This window comes from Morus notabilis, unplaced genomic scaffold (genome assembly GCF_000414095.1).
Source record: "Morus notabilis unplaced genomic scaffold, ASM41409v2 Scaffold1843, whole genome shotgun sequence".
In the NCBI taxonomy this organism is placed as follows: domain Eukaryota; kingdom Viridiplantae; phylum Streptophyta; class Magnoliopsida; order Rosales; family Moraceae; genus Morus; species Morus notabilis.
In genome coordinates, this window is record NW_010359699.1 from 95649 (window position 1) to 101230 (window position 5582).

The 5582-nt window shown below is 37.2% G+C and overlaps 1 pseudogene; it reads right to left on the bottom strand.

Moving 5' to 3' along the window:
* Positions 1-383: 383 nt before the first annotated feature.
* Positions 384-1542, bottom strand: LOC21386811 (annotated as a pseudogene).
* Positions 1543-5582: the final 4040 nt, after the last annotated feature.

Consider the following 5582-nt stretch of genomic DNA (forward strand, 5'->3'; position numbering starts at 1 on the left):
CCAAAAGTTCCCATGCGAACTTTACGGCACACTAAACTCCGTTTGATTCACTGGTTCGAATTGTGTTAATATTTGAACAGAAAAATCTAAACTATATGGTTTAAACAAGAGTCTGAAATAACTTATAGATGTGCAGTTAAATTTTAAATCTGAACAGAAAATAAAATCCGAATTTGTGTTTGGTAGGAACTTGAGGGGAGCTAAACTCTAAGTTGAATAGTTCGAAAGAGAATATAATTTGGACTGCATGCTTACAAACACGAGTTCAAGTTGTACTCATAGTTCGAACTTAGTCGAACTGAGCTAAACCGGGAAAACAAACATGGGCTTGCGTAGTTTTTGACCAGGATGAAAATCTATCTACAATCAAATTAACTACAACTTCATTCCAATAGCAAAGTTTGAAGCTTCTCACTGAAATCATCAAGACAAGAAGACTCCAAATTTTCACTGAGCAGCAGCTTGTGCAACTTGGCACGGTTGGCTCTAATCTCTCTCCCAACATCACTATAATCTTCTTCCATCACTGTTCTAACCGCCTTGCAAACACTTTCTCTCGTAAACAGCCCAGCTTCTTCACATTTCTTCACTCCTACCCCAACTCGTAATTTGTTCCCCATCAGAAGATCTGATCACCCAAATGCGGTATCATCACCTGCTCGCACTCATTCACCAGAGCCTCCAACAAAGTGCACGAAGATCAGCTGCTGCTGAATCCACCCCCTATGAACCTGTCCTCTTCTTAATACATCAAGCAAAATTGACAAAAAATTTAGAGGTTCGCCTCAATTGAGATTACGCATCTTTCAACTGCTGCAGTTTTTCCACTACGATCAAGAAGATCAAGAAGAAGTTAGAAGAGAAAAATCACAACCTCTTAACTCTCTGTAATCTTATAATCCTCTGCATGAGATAATAAATCATCAGGGCAATTAATTAGACTCCACAACTTAACAACCCCCATCTCAAATCCCACCACAAGTTCTTGAAACTGGTTTTTACTCAAACTCACTTCACTTCTGAAACAACAATAAACAACCGAGCGAGGCTTGAACTGAGCAAATCAGTTAGTCCATCTCTCTTCCAAAGTGGAGAGAGATCGCTCCAGCAAAATGGGACCCGCAAGAAGCAAGAGCCGAACTGTCTCGCGAGATATTCGGCAAACTGGCTAGATTTCCCTACCGCTCTTGAAAGCTAGAGCGTTGGATTCCGTTACACTTGTGTAGAGCCGATCGAAAAAGAGCATGTTACTGCCAAACATATTAGACCTTCTCTCCACGTAGTCTCGCGCTTCGTGGAGAGTCCGCTTGATGGACTTGTCAGCGAAGCTGGGCGGCGGCTGCATTTGCCCCTCCACCGTCGAGTTTTCTCTCCGGCTGACATATTGTAGCCTGTAGCTACTGGACTAATGACGGAATAGTACACGCATTTGGAGCCTAGCCCCCGCGCCACCTTGGGTATCCAGTGGGCTAAATCGAAGAAGACGATGTCGGGTTTGAGGCCGTGGAGGCGGAGCTCAAAGTCGGGCTCTGCGCAGTTCATGGCGGTCATGATGAGTGGGAATAAGTTCGGGTTTGGGACGTGGGAAGTGGGGCTAAAAAGTTTATTGTGATTGATTGTTATTAAGGCTTTGCTCTGGACAGTATTTTCAGGGTAGGCTTCAGTTTTTAGGATAATTCTGCTGTTATATGGACAAAATATCAATCAATACCATATAGTTTTATACTGTTGGATTACATTACAATAATCTTAGAATTTAGAGTTATGTCCTAATGGTATTCTTTCATCAGTTTTTAACGAGATTGTCGTTCATTTTGTACGTGGAGTTTTTATGATTCTTTTTGTAATGAATCCCATGTGGCCTCCTCTTTTGCTATTGCTAGTAGTACTGTTGGGACTTGTGTTACGCCTTTTGCAATTGGTATTTTCTTGTAATATAGTTTACGAGAACTTTATTATAGTATAACAACATTTTAAGTTTTATTTGAACTGTTAAATTTGTATAAGAATATGCGAGATTCATATATCTTTACATTCTAATATAATTTTAAGTAGATATAACGTTGAAAGGAAAAAAATGGATAAAAAGCCGTTCACTATTATCAAAATCTCACTTGAAACTCACAATGCAGATTACACAAATTTCTTGTCATCTTCAACTTGTTGACCCTTTCACAACTTCTAAAGCATATAAAGCAAATCTGGAAAGAAAAAAAAAAAAAAAAAAAAAAAAAAAAGGGGTTTTTTTTATTTATATTTTCAATTACTACTTGCATTAATAGCTCTAAAAATGGTAACTGAAACATCTAAATACTAAATTGAAAGTCCTAAAAGAGATGAATTACCATGAAAAATTAATAATAAAAAAGCTATTTGTTAAGTGTAATGACCCAAATATCAAAGAGCCAACATGGGCATAATTTTATTAGGATTCCTGAAGCATATGCTGGAGCAATGTTGGTATACGACAAAAGGAAGAATATGATCCATCGAAGAAGGACTAAGGAACTTTGTGCCCAGCCTCTCACAGAGGCAAACAGATTCATACCCAATTCCCAAATAAAATAATTGAAGTGATCATACTAAAAAAAAAAAAAATGAAAATATCCAACAGAAAATCAAAACCGCACCTTTTCACGTGTATTGTCAAATGGGGTTCATCCCAAAACCATGAATTTCTCAACGAATTTAAGAGCACGAACAAAACACACGTGGGTATCATAGAACTGATCGAAAACCGCACCTTTCCTGTATTGTACGAGCTTTTTTTTTTTTGACGATTATAATAAAGATTGTTGATGTTTGTTTTATGGTTTTGTTTCCAATGAAATTCAGAGGAAAAGGGGAGCTAGGAATGGTGGTTTGCTTATCCTGCAAACCAAAAGGATCACTACGCGTGTGTTCAACTGCTAAAGTGGATCATCGATCTGATGAAAATCATGGGACGATTTGCTCGGAATAATAAAATTAAAAATAAATTAAAAGAAATGTTCCTGCAAAGCAATAATCAAATGAACCCAAATAAATTTACAGAACGACGTGCCGTTTTGTATGATGAAACGACAAGTCAAGTGTCGTCAAAGTTTTCGCAAGCTAAGATGAAGACGCAGAACAGATTCTGCAGTCAGACCAGGATACCCGTGAAGGACCCCACGGGTTTATCTTTAGGCCCTTTATATAAATAGAGTAAGTAAAAAGTGTTTTTAAGTAAATAATAAAAAAAAAAATTGAGTAAATAAGTCATCTTTTACATTAGTTATTTCACGTCATTAAGAATTGACTGATCAGACCAAAAATTGACCGATCAGATCAAGAACTGACCGAGCATACCAAGAACCAACCACCCCAAGAACAGACTAAAAACTGACCGATCAGACCAATAACAAACCAATAACAAACTCTAATAAAACATTAAAAACATACATTTTTACATATTTTTTGATTTTTTAGTTATTAATAACTTCTTGGTCTGTTCTTAGTTTTTTTTCTCTTTTTACCAATTTTTTTTTCTCTTTTATAAATTAAATATCTCTCCAATCTTTGGGACTAGTTCGAAGCTTTCCAAAAAAAAAAAAAAACAACATCATTGTCTATTCTTAGTCAAGTGTTGTCGGTTCTTGGTCTGTTCTTAATTTTTTAATATTTTACCAATTTTTTCTCTTTTATAAATTAAATGTCTCTGCAATCTTCGGGACTAGTTCGAAGCTTTCCAAAAAAAAAATATCACTGTCTATTCTTGGTCAAGTGTTGTCAGTTCTTGGTTTTTTCCTTTTTTACGAATTTTTTTTCTCTTTTATAAATTAAATGTCTCTCCAATCTTTGGGACTAGTTCGAAGCTTTAAAAAAAAAAAACACAACATCATTGTCTATTCTTGGTCAAGTGTTGTCGGTTCTTGGTGTGATCTTAGTCTGTTCTTGGTCTGTTTTTGGTTTTTAATATTTTACCAATTTTTTTCTCTTTTATAAATTAAATGTCTCTCCAATCTTCGGCACTAGTTCGAAGCTTTCCAAAAAAAAACATCACTGTCTGTTCTTGGTCAAATGTTGTCGGTTCTTAGTCTGTTCTTGGTTTTTTTTATTTTTTTACCATTTTTTTTCTCTTTTATATATTGAATGTCTCTCAAATCTTCGAGATTAGTTTGAAACTTTTCAAAAAAAAAAAAAAAACATTATTGTCTATTCTTGGTCAAGTGTTGTCGGTTCTTGGTTTTTTTCTTTTTTTACCAAATTTTTTTTCTCTTTTATAAATTAAATGTCTCTCCAATCTTTGGGACTAGTTCGAAGCTTTCCAAAAAAAAAAATATATCATTGTCTATTCTTAATCAAGGGTTGTCGATTCTTGGTCTGTTCTTTTTTTACCAAATTTTTTTCTCTTTTATAAATTACAATGGTTATTAATACCTAAAAATCAAAATATATGTAAAAATTTATGTTTTTAATGTTTTATTAGAGTTTGTTATTGGTCTGTTCTTAGTCTGGTCAGTCAGTTCTTAGTCTGTTCTTGGTCTGTTTTTGGTCTGGTGGTCGGTTCTTGGTCTGTTCTTGGTCTGGTGGTCGATTCTTGGTCTGTTCTTGGTATGTTCTTGGTCTGGTGGTGGGTTCCTAGTTTGTTCTTGGTCTGGTCGGTCGGTTCTTGGTCTGTTCTTGGTCTGGTGGTCGGTTCTTGGTCTGGTGGTCGGTTCTTAGTCTGTTCTTGGTATGGTGGTCGGTTCTTGGTCTGGTGGTCAGTTCTTGGTCTGTTCTTGGTCTGTTCGGTCAGTTATTGGTATGTTCTTAATGCGTTTTGTTCTGTTCAGTCGGTTATTGGTCTGTTCTTTGTTTGTTTTGAAAAAAATAAAACAAGAATAAAACCTTAATGTTAATTCAGAGAATAAAATCTTAGTGTTACCTGAGGGAGAGCAAATTCTGTTGCCTCGTCGACTTGAGTTCTGGAAATAGCCATCTTAGTTGAGGAAGAAGAGTTGTTTTGTGATGTCATTTCAGTTGTGGTCTGGAGGCGTGGGTGTTCTGGTCAGGTCGGCATTCGGAGGGTCGATGGAAATGGCCGGTCGGCGTTGGGGTTAGTCGGTCGACGTTCAGGATGGTCAATCGGTGTTCGTGAGGATCGATCGGCGTTTGGGGAAGGTCGGTCGGCGTTGGGGTGGAAATGGTCGGTCGGCATTGGGGTTGGTCGGTCGGCGTTCGAGAGGGTCGGGTCAGAGTTCTGGAGGGTCGGTCGGCGTTCGGGATGGTCGGTCGGTGTTCGTGAGGATCGGTCGGCGTTTGGGGAAGGTCGGTCAGCGTTGGCGTGGTCGTTGAGAACCAGAGGAAAGAGAGAGGGGAAGGGGGGTCCGGGCAAGGAAGGAATGGAAGGAAAAAGAAAAAAAAAGAAAGAAAAATGGTCAGTTGGGGTGAGGGTCTGTTCAGTTTTGAGAGAGGAAAAATTAAAATGTATACATAGATTAAAATGGGGTCTATTTTTTAACACGTAAGATACACGTCAATGATTTTTGTTATGAAAAAAAATGGTCTAGATTCTCAATTTTTATTTTCTTCCAGTCTCTTTCATCAAAATTTCTCTTTAGTTTTTAAAATTGTAATTT